Source organism: Kogia breviceps, chromosome 4, assembly GCF_026419965.1.
Source record: "Kogia breviceps isolate mKogBre1 chromosome 4, mKogBre1 haplotype 1, whole genome shotgun sequence".
NCBI lineage: Eukaryota > Metazoa > Chordata > Mammalia > Artiodactyla > Physeteridae > Kogia > Kogia breviceps.
The window spans coordinates 156,286,086-156,301,108 of NC_081313.1; the positions used below are offsets into that span (position 1 = coordinate 156,286,086).

The following is a 15,023-nucleotide window of genomic DNA, read 5'->3' on the forward strand; positions in this document are numbered from 1 at the left end:
CGCTGACCACTCCCTCTCAGCAGAGAGTCTTCTCATCTTCCCCTCCTCTCGGTGTTGAAGGTCCCCACTGCTCAGTCCTTGGATCTTCCTCTTCCCTCCCCAGTGACTGTATCCACTCCCGTGGCATTTAAGTCTATCCACACCATGATGACTCCCAAATCATGTCACCAGCCCAGGCCTTTCATAGGCAGCTCAAACTTAACATGCTCCCAACTGACCTCTTGGTTCCTCCCGAATCCCAGTAACTGTATCACCGTTCATTCACCTGATTACACAAACCAGATATCCCAGAGTCTCTTTGACTTCCCCATGGATCTCCAACCCCACATCAACCATCAAAAGGTTTGATGGCCTCTTTTGCAAAATGTATCTAGAATCCATCCACTTCTCGCCACCACCACCATTACTTTCTCCAGCAGTTGCCTCCCAACTCAACTCCCTGCCTCCGCCTTAGAAAACTGTCCATCCATACCACCCTCCCCAGGTGCAAGAATGGTCCGTTTGAAAAGTAAATGAGACCATGCCCCTGCTCAGACACTCCAATGAGTTCCCACTACAAGAAATCCACACTGCATGCCGTGCTCCACTCCCCCATTTCTCCTCCCACCTGCTCTGCTAGACTCTCCCCTCCCTCAGCTCTAGACACACACTGTGCCCTTGATGAACGCACCAGGGTTATGCCTTTCTTAGGGTCTCTGCCCTTGCTGTTCCCTCGGACTGTGCTACTCCAGATATTTAGTTTTCACCCCTTTGGGACTCAGTTCAGATGTCACCACCTCAGAGAGGCCTTTGCTGATCACTGGTTCTAAAATAGATCACTCATTACTGTAGCTCCTTACCTGGCTTTCCTTATTTTATAGCACTTATCAAGAGCTGACCTGTTTCTTTACTTATTTATTTATGGGCTGTGTCCTCCATTAGAAGGTGAACTCTACCTGGGCAACAGCTTGGTCCCTTGTATTTCCTTCTGGATCCCCAGATCAGAGAATACCAACTGGCATATAGCAGGCACTCAGTAAATAGTTGTTGAATGAATGAAAGGTGTTTTGGTATCTGGTCCCTGGCCAGCCCTCAGGGAGTGTTGTGCCAGTGCTGCCTTTTCCCAGCTGTGAGACTGATGATGAGCATATCTTTCCAACTTTGCTTAAAAATCTGCAGTGATGGGAATATTTATACCACAGAAATCGGTAAACATGACAAATCAGGGCTTTGATTTTTCTTTTTTGGAAAGCAGTTTACCAGTATACCACTTTTAATCTCTGAAGAAGCTCTTTCCTCAAAGAACTTTGGGACACTGGGAGCCCAAGCAGCACTACCTCTGGGCCCTGATGACAAAACCTGATCCTGAGTTAGAAACGGAAGCATTCTGTTTGGAACAGAGCTTGGCTTGGGTGCTGTGAGACCTAAAGGGAAGACACCTCCATCTGGCCTTGAGGGTTTGCAGCTTTGAGCAGGTGAGGACTTAACCCCACAGGAGAGGGTGAGCTCTGGAAGCACCAGGAGAAGGAGCTGCACTGGTTACACTTGTGGCTACTCTTTCATGCAACTTGCGGGAAGCAGTTTTTACGGAGGTGGGGGGAGAAAAGCAACTCACAGGGGCTCCAGAAATATTGAGGGAGACTCAGAGGGCCTGAGGTTTGATAGATGGGTGTTTACTAGGCAGAAATATTGATTATACTTATTCATATGACCAAATTTGCACCCTCTGACGGGTGGGACTAGAGCTAGCCCAGTTTGGAAGTTCATGGGCACTCAGAGGCTGGTTCTTGTATCTGAGCTGCCAGCTTTTGGTACACAGAGCAGGGTCTGTGGTTTTCGGACTCAGAGAGTAGAAGAACTACTCAGGGGCTTATTAGAAATACAGACTCAGCGCTACCACCTCTGGCTTCCTCCATCTGATTTAGTAAAGCTCCGTAAACTGCATTTTTAGCAAATGACATGTTAAGAAGCACTGTACTTTAACATGCACCCCGTCAGGTAAAGGATCAGATTTTACTCCCCTCCAGATCCCCTACAGGGTCTACTGTCTTCGGGGACCCACTTGGGTAAACACTGAGCTGTAAGAGCCATTCCTCTCTCCCCTAGTCACTGATTTTTGTCTGCCACCTGTCTTAAGCCCAGGTGGCTTCAGAGAAAGGGAACCTCTCATCTGACCCTTCTGCCCCAGACTGTTGACCTCCCCACCCCTGCCTCCAGCGACAAAGAAGCCAGGCCTGGGGGTAAAAGGGCGATGCTGTAACAAGCTCAGGGAGACGGTTTCCAGAAACCAAACAGCAGCTGTTTTCGTGCCTTTTCAGTCACACCAGGAAGTTTCAATTTCCTCCTCTTGCAGGCTCATAAACATTTGGCGTTCGGTTTCTGTGTTTTCTGCAACTGCCGGAAGCTTCCTTCGCCATTCCGGGCGGGGGCGCAGTGCACAACCAGGTGCACGGGGCTCTCCTGCGGGCACCCGGGGCCGGCGCCGCCGCTGCATCTCCATCTGCGCGCAGCAGAAATGAAGCCTCCCGGGGCCTCTCCTTGCCACCCAGAGCCGGGCTTCCTTTCTCTGTACGTTCAGAGACGGGGAAACAGTTCTTTAGACACCGCAGTGACCGAGACCGCTCCACGGCCCCTTCCCCTGAGCTGGTGCTGGGAGTGGGGCAAGCTCGGCGGTGAGGCGGACCCGGGCGCCACCTGCCGTCCAACGCGCCTAAGTGACGGGAGTGTGAATGCACCAAGTTGCTTTGCAATTCACTGGCCTCCCCAGGATTCAAGTCAGAGACGGAAGTGCGCCAAACAGCAAGGGAGTGGATTTACTGAACTTCTTCCCTGTACCCGACAGGTAGGTGTACATCTGAGTCCCTTTCTGGAGAGCTTTGGGACTAGTGAGGAAGATCAGATTCAGACTGCATTTTTCTCCCTGGGCGTCTACTCCCAGAGACGTGCCAGGGACTTCACAAAACTATGGGATAAATGTGGGGCATCACCTGGAGCGCCAGTTTTATGGGGTGAGACAAGAATTAAAACACTTTTAATATAAAACTAGAATTTTAAGATAAACAAGGGACTTGAAAGAAATTTTCCTCTCCCTATAGCCACTTGCAACTGACCTCCCCAGACATTCTGGGTTCTGCGTTCACTCTCTCTTGCTGTTAGGGATTTTTTTGGTGGGTAAATCTGAGAAGCTCTAGATAAAGAAACAGGAGCTGTTGAAGAAGCAGTGGAAAGTGCAGTTAGGTAAGCCTTGTCTACATGGAGGCCTCCAGGGAGAAGGTGAGGCAGGGGCATCCAGGAAGACTGCTGAGGACGGGGAGCTCCAGCCCACCTGGAAGGATTTGGAAAGGCAAAGTGGAGGGGAAGTGAGGGAAGAGGATGGGAGGGTATTCCTAGAGGGGGAGACAACAGAAACACAACCTAGCTGGTCCCCACTGTGTCAGTGGAAAAAGTGGGCGGCATGGCTGTGGCGTTCTGGAGGCCTCTGAAAGCACAGCAGGAAATATTTTTTAAATTGATAATCTGTTGAGAGTGTGAAGACAAAGGCAACCTCATACAGTGCTAAGGGGCGATCTTAGTGCAGACATTTTGGAGGACAGTTTGGCAATATCTGAAACATTTCAAGTAAACATTCCTTCAGCAGAGCACTTGTAGGCCTCTGACCCACGGGGAGACTCTTACAAGCCCACAGGGATGTACAAGGATGTTTACTGCAGCTTTGTCTGTAGAAGGGAAAAATGGAAATGATGTAACTGTCCATCCAGAGAAAAACGCTTAGATAGATTATGCATATCCCCACTGTGAAATGCAATGTGGTGGTTAGCAAGAATGAGGTCCCTGGCTGTATACTGACATAGAAAATCTCTAAAATGAGGTGGACACTGTGGAAAAGGTAGATTACATGACCATACAAATAGTTTCATTCCATTTACATACATTTTAAAGCTTATGTTTGAATGTATGATTCTCAGCAGGAAATGGGAATGAGAGTATGTACTAGGGAAAAAAAGAGGAGCAGAGAAGGTCTTCTCATTTTATTTCATATATTCCCTATCTTGGCTTTTTTGTATACAGAAAAAATATATATATATTCCTAAAGTACTCTAAGGTTTTTTTTTTAAGTGTGGTCAAATACACATAACATAAAATTTACCATCTTACCCATTTTTAAGTGTACAGTTCAGTGGTGTTAAATATATTTACATTTCACACTGTTGTGCACCAATCTCCAGAACTTTTTCATCTTGCAAAACTGAAACTCGTTCAACAACAGTTTATCCACCCTCCACCTCCCCGCCCCTGCCCCTGGCAACCACCATTCTACTTTCTGTTTCCGTGAGTTTGACTAGTCTAGATACCTGGTGTACAGTATTTGTCTTTTTGCGATTGGCTCACTTCACCTACCATAATGTTCATCCATTTTGTAGCATATGTCAGAGTTTCCTTTTTTTAAGGCTGAATAATACTCCTTTGTATGTATATACCACAATTTGTTTATCCATTCATTCATTGATGAACATGTGTGTTGCTTCCATCTTTTGGCTTTTGTGAAGAATGCTATTATGGACATGGGTGTATAAATACCTCTTCAAGACCCAGCTTTCAATTCTTTTACATATATATATCCATAAATGGAATTGCTGAATCATCTGGTAATTCTAATTTTTTGAGGCACTGCCATACTGTTTTCCATAGCAACTGCACCATTTTACATTCCCACTAACAGTGCCCAAAGGTGCCAATTTCTCCACATCTTCACCAACAGTTGTTATTTTCTGTTTTTTGTTTTTTATTTTTAAATAGTAACCATCTGAATGGGTATGAGGTGATATCTCATTGTGGTTTTGATTTACATTTTCCTAATGGTTAGTGACGCTGAGGATCTTTTCACATGCTTGTTATCCATTTGTATATCTTCTTTGGAGAAACGTCTATTCAAATCCTTTGCCCATTTTTAAATTAAATTATTTTCTACAGTTGAGTTTCAAGTAAGTTTTTTTTTTTAAATAAATTTTTTTTTTAACTTACTTATTTTTGGCTGCGTTGGGTCTTTGTTGCTGCGTGCGGGCTGTCTAGTTGCGGTAAGCGAGGGCTACACTTGGTTGTGGTGCACGGGCTTCTCATGGCGGTGGCTTCTCTTGTTGCGGAGCACAGGCTCTAGGCTCACAGGCTTCAGTAGTTGCGGCACATGGGCTCAGTAGCTGTGTCTCACAGGCTCTAGAGCACAGGCTCTGTAGTTGTGGTGCACAGGCTTAGTTGCTCTGCCGCATGTGGGATCTTCCCAGACCAGGGCTCGAACCCGTGTCCCCTGCATTGGCAGGCGTTTTCTTAACCACTGTGCCACCAGGGAAGCCCCTCAAGTAAGTTTTTAAGTCAGTTTTATTGGGGTATAGTTTATATAAAATAAAACTCACTCTTGGGGGAGATAAACTAGGAGTTTGGGATTAACATATACATACTACTATGTATAAAATAGATAACAAGGACCTACTGTATAGCACAGGGAACTATATTCAATGCCTTGTAATAACCTATAATGGAACAGAGTCTGGAAAGGAATATATATATACATATATATGTGTATATATATGTGTGTGTGTGTATATATATATCTGAGTCACTTTGCTGTACACCTGAAGCTAACACAACATTGTAAATTAACTATACTTCAATTTTTTTAATGGTTTAAAAAAATTTTTAACTCTTTTTTTAAGAGCATGGTCTGATAAATTTTTACAAATGTATGCATTCGTGTAACCAATACCAAAATCAAGATGTAGAAGATTTTCAGCACTCCCCAGATTTCTTTCATGTACCTATGCAGTCAATCTCTTCCCACTTTCAGTCCTAGAAACCACTGATCTTCCCTACAGTTTTCCCCAGTGTCATATAGATGAAATCCTTCCTGGAGGAACTAAATATGGGAAACCTGAGTCTTATTCCCCTCATCAGACCCCGTGTCTCTCTCTCTCTTTTTTTTTTTTGGAATTTTATTTATTTATTTTTTATACAGCAGGTTCTTATTAGTTATCTATTTTATACATATTAGTGTATATATGTCAGTCCCAATCTCCCAAGTCATCCCACCACCACAACCCTACCCCACTTCCCCCCGCTTGGTGTCCAGACCCTGTGTCTCTCACAGTGGAAACTTGTGAGCTGCTTGGAGGTCTTTCTAGCATCTGAAACACAAAACTTTTTCATATGTTTATAACCTTCTGTATCTGGCTTTGTCCACTTAGCATTATGCTTTTCATTCATGTTTTGCATGTATCAGTAATTCATTTCTTTTTTATTGATGAGTGGCATTCCATTGTATGGATATACCACAATTTGTTTATTAATTCCCCAGTTTATGGACATTGGGTTGTTTCCAGTTTGGGGGTATTATTAATAAAACTACTGTAAACATTTGCCTACAGGTTTTTGTGTGTGAATGTATGTCTGTTTTGCTTTCTTTTGGGTAGATACCTAGCAGTGAGTTTGCTGAGTTCTATGGTAATGTTATCAAAACTGCCATACTGCTTTCCAAAATTGCTGTACCATTTGCATTCTTGCCAAGAATGTGTGAGATTTCTAGAAGCTCCACATCCTCACCAACATCTAATATTGTTAGTCCTTTCAAATTTAGTCATTCTAGTAGGTGTATAGTTTCCCTTGTGGCTTTAATTTGCATTTCCCTAATGACTAATGATATTGAACATCTTTTTTGTGTTATTTGCCATCCGTACATCTTCTTTGGTCATGTGTCCAAATCTTTTGCTCATTCTCATTGTTTTTTTGAATCTTCTTATTCATTTTTAAGAGTTCTTTATATATCTTAGGCCCAATTCTTTTAATATATATGTGCTTTGCAAATATTTTCTCCCAATTTGTCTTGTCTTTTCATTTCCTTAACAGTGTTCATGCTTTTTATTGTCCTATAAGTAAATTTTGAATTTAAGAATCAAGCAAACCCGGAAGACAACCCTGCATGCTTGATGAGGATTTGGGCGAGGAAAAGTTGGTCTTTGAGCAAAGGAATGCAGAGAAAGGAAAAAATCGTCCTTCTTCATTGGGAGGACCGAATGGAAAAGAGAGAAGACAATTGCTCCGGGTTCAAGCAACATCCAAAGCTTCGTTGGCTGACTCTGCTCTGCAAGCAGAGTGAAGGTGGAGCTCCCTGACAGGATCAAATAATGACATGAATAAATGTGTAACTGCAGACAGGGGTAAGTGTTAAAAAGGCAAGATGCACAGTGCTCTGACAGCTGAGGACCAGGCCCCTGGCCTGGTGGGGGGTGGCTTTCCTGAGGAATTGAAGCCTGAGCTAAGCTTTGAAAGGGTGGGAAGGGAGCATTCCAGGCAGAGGGAAGAGTCCATACTCTGGCAAGAGGATGCTTTCTGAAAGGCCAGGGCGGATGGTGCTGATTGAAAGGCAGACAGGGGCCAGACCATGCAGGGTCTGGAGGACTTTAGGTGGGTTTTTTTGTCTTCATCCTAAGAGATTGGGATCAAAAAAGTGGGTGATGTGATCAGATGTGCATTTTGGAAAGATTCATTTGGCTGCTGAGTGGAGAATTAATTAGAGAAGAAATGGAGAGGTAGTGCTCCATCAAGGTTAGTTAGTTAGTCTGTCTCTCTAAAATGGCCATAATTAAAACAACAACAACAAACAGCCCAGAAAGTAACATGTGATGACAATGATACGGAGAAACTGGAACCTTTGTGCATTGCTGGTGGGAATGTAAAATGGTACAGCCCCTGTGGAAAATAGATTGGCAGTTACTCAGTAACTTAAACATAGAATGACCATTTGACCTGACAATTCCACTCCTAGGTACATACCCAAAAGAATTGAAAACAGGGACTCAGACAAAAACTTGTACGTGAATGTTCATAGCAGCACTATTCACAATAGCCAAAAGGTGGAAGTAACCCAAATGTATATCAGCTGATGAATGGATAAACAAAATGTGGTATATCCATACAATGGAATACTATTCAGCCATTAAAAGGAATGAAAAGTACTAATACATGCTGCAACATGGATGAACATTAAAAACATCATGCTAAGTGAAAGAAGCCAGATACAAAAGGCCAGATGTATGATTCCATTTATATAAAATATCTAGAGTCAGCAAATCCATAGAGACAGAAATCAGATTAGTGGTTGCCAGGGCTAGGAGAGGGGGAAATGGGGAATGACTGATAATGGGTACAGGGAGGACTTTGGGATGATGTAAGTGTTCTGGAACTAGATAGTGGTGATGGTTGCACAAAATTGTGAATATACTAAATGTCACTAATAGTAAATTTCATGTTATGTGTATTTTACTATAATAAAAAATTTTAGTTTGTCCTCATATCCCCTCATCTATGCAGGAAGGAAGTTGATTTTATTACATGCTTCTGGTCCTAACTTTTTAAGATGCCATAACTGCTCAGCTAGTGTACTTTGCACTCTGACCACCCACAGGATGACTTAAATAAAACACTGAATAGGCAATAATATTAGACCATAAAATGAGGAATTACTCTTTTCAGTGTCTTTTAGTCCTTCCCATTACGTCACATTGAAAGTCTGACTTTGATACTAGTAAAACCCTAACACCCCCTCTAACAGTTTCTCTCAACCTCTGTCTCTCTCTTCCTCCCTCCCTCTCTTGTTTAAGTACAGAGAAAGCACACCTCAGGTGCAGCCCTTTAGGCAGGCAGCCTCAGAGCTCAATTATAATCATATTGTTTTGTTTTCCTTGTATTTACTTTTGCTAAAAACTTCTCTTTAGAGCTAGTGGCACTAGTATTTCAACTATGCAGATGACATAAAATTTTTCTTTTAAAATAGATTTTATTAAGTGGGGAAATTATTTTTAAATATATATTTTAAAATAATAGGGGACCACAGAAATAGCAAAAATCATGGAGTGGCTATGCTAATGACTGAAGTCTGGGGAACAGTACACTGTTCAATTACTGCTGCTACTTCTCAGGATCTAGAGGCCATCAAACCTGTGGAAATTATGGGCTGTGGACAAAGTTCTGGCTAAGACTCGGCTAGTACCAGCCCTCACCCATCCCCCACCCTGTCACCGTGTCACTGTGGTGGAGCAAGGGGAGTGAGCCAGGGAGGCCTGCGGCTTGGAGATTAAAGCTGAGGAGACAGGAACTGGCTTCTCATCCAAGGCCCTTGAAGCTGACCTTGAGGGTAACTGGGGACTCAGCTGTGACTCCCTCACAGAAATCCTCAGCAGGGGAAGGGATGGATGAATGATAAAAAGAATCAATCAACCTGATCAGACTCACTGCTTCTTAAACCCCACCTCATCCTCCCGAAGTGAGAGGATCCGTTAGAAACAGGTCTTCATTTGTTGTGCTCACCCTGCTGGTCCTAGTTACCCTCCCAAGAGGATGCTACTGGCAGAGTCCGTTCCTGTGAGAGCAGGTCATAGTAGCTCTCCAAGCAGCCTCCACAAGCACTCAGACTTCTCATCATTCATCCTATTCAAGGAGTCCCTCAGAGCAGGGATTACTAAGAAGCCCCCAAATAAGTACTGTTTCTAAATCTAAGATCTAAAGGGCTGTTCATTTTAAGGTATAATAAAAGCAGCTCTCTGTGCTTTAGTTCTTAGAAAAATCTTCCTAGATAAAACAATTTGAGGAGTTTCCAATGTCCTTCAAACTGATGCCTTGAGAGTCCCAGGACTTTAGCGTAGACAGCTGGGTTAAATAGCAAACCAGCTCTGTAGCTTCCTGAGGGGAGGGAGGATCTATAAGAAATGCTAAAACATCACTGGGATAAATTAGTGGGAAAGTTAATTGGTCTCATTCCTGCTCTAAAAGGCAGTTCTTGATGGGGAGATTTTTTTTTTTTAATCCACTCTTTCCTAACATAGACCTAACTCTGTACAGTGCACGTGTTTGGTCAGAGTCAACAAAACATTGGTAATCATGGCAAAGAGTATGTTTCTTAAAGCTCTAGTTCTGCCTGTGCCTGGGAACATTCTCATACAAATGTTTCTTCTCCCTTTAAAAACAGAGTTTAAAAAAAAAATAGGTATCAAATGGTGATTATGTTTTGGCTCAAAAGGTATCACAAATCAAGATATAACTTTGTACAACTCCCCAGCAGAACCCAGACAAAAGAAGAGCCTCCTTAACTGAACTCAGCTCCTAGACTAGAATAGTCCTGTTTACAAACTTGGAAGAGATCGGTAGTAGGAAGCTAAGGGACAAGAGTGGAAGGTCAGGCGTGGGAGGGGTACTTGTCAAACCCCGGGACTGTTTGTATGTATCCATCAGCACATGGCCTCACAAGCAGCCCTGTCCTGGGACTCTCCCAAACACAGGAGGGGGAGACCCAAGTTCTATGCACTGATCCAGAAGGAGTGTTAAACTTTCGGTAAGAGACCTCCACCTAGAAAACAGGTCTCAATCTGTGGGTGTCTTCTGCCCTGAAGTCAGGCGAAAGAGGAGTGGAAGGTAGACAATTGATGTTGCTTCTTGCTGTTCCTTTTTGCCCACACCAGAAAATAATGAATTTGTTTTCTTCCTAAGTGCCTGGTGGTAAAGAGTGATTAATTCATTTGAACCATGCAGGTGGGGTAGAACTAAAGTATGCTGAAAATAATGGAAGTTAGCCTCACAAAAGCAGTGGGCACCTCACCAGAGGTGAAATTTTGAAACTAAATAATGGACCTGTTTATGAGGACTGGATAATTTGTTAAATAATCTTAATTTTGTACCCTTTAACCTACCTCCCCAAAAGTTGTCTGATTCAGAAAAATCACAGAAGAGAGTTAACAAGAGAATAAGTACATGGAACAATAAGAGATGCTCCCCTGGATTTATTTCTTAGAACATTAATAGGCCCTACTGGGTGGTTAATCTTTTTCTATGTATTTTGTTTTGTTTTTGGCCGTGCCGCGTGACTTGCGGGATCTTAGTTCCCTGACCAGGGATTGAACTCATGCCCCTTGCAGTGGTAGTGCAGAGTCCTAACCATTGGACTGTCAGGGAATTCCCTATGCATTTGTATTTGTAGAAAATCTGTTCATCCTCATCGTCACTAAACAAAATCTGAAGGGCAAAGTTTGACAATATACTTTTGGAGAGAATGTTGGCAAACATGTATAGTACTCCTTGGGAATGGAAGTGAAGAAAACCTCTTAAGGAGGAAGACACTTCAGCCACCCCTGAGCTAAGGAATTGCAAATGCCGACTGCCTCCTTAGTAAGAGGGGGAAGGAAGAAATAGAGAGGTTAAGCACAATGAAATATTTTGATAAATTGTCCTGCCCATATACTTACATAATGAAGTCAGAGTATTAGTCACCCCAGGCGGCCATAACAACATACCACAGTCTGGGTGGCTTAAATAACAGAAACTTATTTTCTCACAGTTCCAGAGGCTGGAAGTCTAAGCTCAAGGTGTTGGCAATGTAGGTTTCTCCAACGCCTCTCTCCTTGACTTACAGATGACTGCCTTCTCACCATGTCCTGACATGGCCTTTTCTCTGGCCTACGCATCCCTGGTGTCTCTCTCTCTCTCTGCTTATAAGGTCATCAGTCTTATTGGAATAGGACCCTACCCTCATGATCTCATTTAACCTTTATTACCTCCTTAGAGGCTCTCTCTCCAAATATAGTCACATTGGGAGTTAGGGTTTTAACATATGAATTAGGGGGGAAACACAATTCAGTCCATTACAGTGTATGAAAATTTTCTGGAAGGATATGCAGCAAACTGTTGTTAATATCACTTCTGGGGGGTGCTGCTGGGATTCCAATTTAGTTGTATTTCTTCTACCGGCATTTTTTTCCTCCTACCTGAATTTTTTTAGTGAGATTATTTTAACAGATGATGATAAGAGGATATTAATTGGAAGGGGTGCCAAATTTTAGCCTGCCCAGTACACTTACAGAGGCCCAGGCAGCCCTGAGTGTAGAGAGCCATGTGCCTCGCTTCTAGGCCCCATGGCTCAGGAAGCCTACTTCAGAAGGCATTAGCATCCCAAGTGGTCCCCAGTCCATCAGCGCTGGGGAAAGGGATGTCCAAGGAAGCAAAGGACCAGGTGGGGAAATAGCGCTGTCCTGTTGCAAGACCATAGGCCAAGAGTACCACCCGTAGGGCTCCAGCTCTGATGGTAAAGGTCCAGCAGAGTGGCCACAGGAGCGGGGTTGAAGGGGTGTTTGGAGCGGGGTGGAAGGGGTATTCACAGCCCCCTACAACCTCTTCACTCACTTCTCATCCCACATTCTTCCTGTGAAGTCAGCATTGCTGGCAGAAATAACATCTCAAAGGCTTACGCAAGAAATCTGAGGAATAAATGAGAAGTTGCTTTCATCCCCTGAATTTATATAAACCTCCTAATTGCATCCATGTCTGTGGTTGTTAGCCACTAATTATTAGGTGTTCTGCCTCTGTCAGCATTTTCATAAACTGTTCCTTTCTGAGACACGATAAGCATTTAATCAAGGCTGAATTAGAGGCATGTGTACCAGAGGGAGGTGAGAGGGGTGCTGGGGCTAGGTGGGGGGTAGATAGGAATTGTGAGTGTGGTTTTGAAGCTGTGAGCCAATACAGAAGAAAGAGCACTGAACTGCGAGGCACTGAAACAGTAATGGTAACAACAGCTGCCTTTAACTGTGCACTTGAAATTGGGCCAGGCACTGCGTTATGTTCTCTGTATCCTCTGATCCTCACCAGAAAACCTTGGTGTTGCACTTATAGACTGAGAAGCTCAGAGACGGTCCGCCGCCCAGCCAGCAAGAGCTGTGTGTCAGTGAGGTAGTTGGCTGCACATAACAGAACACAAGTAGCAGTGGCTTGAACAAGTCAGAAGAATTATTTTTCTGTCGTGTGAGAAGTCTGGGGGTAGGTGATGTCACCCAGGCTTAATGCGGCCGCTCCATACCATGAGGAGAGCCCCGTGTCCCTTCTAGCATTTGCCTGTACTGTCCTTCTAATGTGGACACAATGTTCCAGGCAGGAAAAGGAAAGGGACACAGGCAAAAGGCACATACAGCTGACTCTGTCCCCCTTTTATTTAAGGAGATTTCCAGAAAGTCCCATCTCTGTGTGCTTCCACTGCATCAGGTGGCCATGTTTTTTTGCAAGATGGCTATTGTGTGCCTAATATTGTGCCAGCATTTACATATATTATTGTATTTACTCTTCATAATAGCCCTGTAAGGAAGGCCTTTTCAACCCCTGCGTTCTAGTTTTATCCCTGCTATGACATAGCTAAGCAATCCTAAATAATCACTTTCTCTCTCTGGCCCCCAGTTTTCTCATCTGCTTTATGAAGGACCAGACTAGAGAAGGAGTTCTTAACTTAAGGTCTACAGACCCTTGTTGGGACCATGGATAAAATTCAGGGAGAAGGGTTGTGAATTTGGATGGGGAAAACTATTTCATTCCTATTTTCCCTAACCTCTAGTTGAAATTTAGCATTCCCTTCTATTATGACTGTAGACAATGGACCACAGTAATATTAGCAGAATCTGTGACTTTTTCACCAAAAGAAATCACAGGTATTTTAGAGCATATTATAGTTGCATATTATAGTTGTTTCAGATATGTTATCATTTATGTTCATCACTACCTCAAAATTATGGTACTTATTAGACGTGCCATATTTAATGTGTTAATAAAAAGACATATATTTATATAGATCTACCTTACAAATTTTTTCTCATATTTTAGGAACTATATTTCAAAATAATTTATTTTCTTCATAATCCTGTGTATTTTGCTTTATGCCTTTAAAAACATTTTCTAAGAAGGGGTCCATAGCCTTCAGCAGACTACCAAGGAGAGTCTATGGAACAAATGAGACAAAGCTTCTGAAATATGAGATCTCTTTGCCCCTCTGGCTGTAAATGAAACTATGCCACTAGCTATCATGGTCATCCTGAACAAGACCCTTCAGCTCTCCATTTCCTTAGTTTTCTCTTCTGTAAAATGAGAATAATACTTGTCTTATCTAATTAAGAACTGCTAGGAGAACCAGAGAAATCTGCACGTGAGCACACACAGATGCAGAGCTTATGCCTTTTCATTATGCACAGTCAGCTTCTGAAGTACTAAGTAAATGATAAGGGTTATTAAATTATCCAACCTTAGGCCTATTTCCCAGAGATGCTGATGTTTCTCTATCACTTCCAGATAAGTGTCCTGAAACAGCCATATATTTTCCTAGTGCCAGAGTGGGATTGAACTAGTATAAAATTCAATAATAAAGGGGAAATTGCACCTTAAATGCACTTGGATGGAAGTACTTATGAAAACAAGGAGATAAAATGAGATTTCTCTAATGGGTCATATAACTCCAGTTATCTTAGGCTCTGAAAAACTTAAGCCAATGTACCATGGTTAAAAGAAAAATTCATAGATCAGCCAGTCATTTCCTCTGTAATCTCTAAATACAGGGATAATTGGGCAAATGACAGGAAAATTGAGAAAGTTGGTTTGTTTCATAATCTGTGCCTTTAAAATATCTGTGAATATTTATCAAATATTTATTCATCCAAGAAATCTGCTGAGGTGACCATAATTAATGTTTTAAATAGCAAAGTAAATATCTACAAATATCTTAACTTGCTAAATCACATTTTAGAAATGACCTCAAATTATGTTTGGAGTGTTACTTAGTGCTTTCACAGTCTTAAACTCAAAGACACAGGATACTGGGAGGTAGTCAGCTTGGCCAAGGAAGATGGTTCCTAAACAAGCTGGTATTTTGATTGGTTTCCCCAGGGATTTATGGAAATACTTTGGGATGTTTTTGTTGTGGAGGATGTCTGGTTTGCACAATGGAAGCTGCCCTTTTTTTCTGGCTTCAAGAAAACGTCAATCTGATTCTGGTGTCTGAGCCTCATAGAGAACAACCCAGCTAAAAGTTAGGATTAGGGGAAATTTTAATGCTACTAAAAAAGAAAAAGAAAAGCCTACTTTTATATATATATATAAATAAAAACAGAGAATAAACCCTGGTTTTCTTATGATCCTAGTGAGAGATCATTCATTCATTCATTCATTTACTCATTCATTTGTTTACAAGTGTTCCT

The 15,023-nt window shown here is 42.5% G+C and overlaps 1 protein-coding gene across 3 annotated transcripts in view; it reads left to right on the forward strand.

Moving 5' to 3' along the window:
- Positions 1–2,342: 2,342 nt before the first annotated feature.
- Positions 2,343–15,023, forward strand: part of TTC1 (tetratricopeptide repeat domain 1) — a 79,920-nt gene continuing 67,239 nt past the window's right edge. The window contains exons 1-2 of one of the 3 annotated variants that reach the window (XM_067032257.1): positions 2,454–2,821; positions 6,874–7,184. The gene's annotated coding sequence lies outside the window, so the exon portion shown is untranslated. Of the gene's footprint in view, positions 2,822–6,873; positions 7,185–15,023 lie in introns of all 3 variants that reach the window. The other 2 variants (XM_067032256.1, XM_059062690.2) reach the window with 2 other exon arrangements.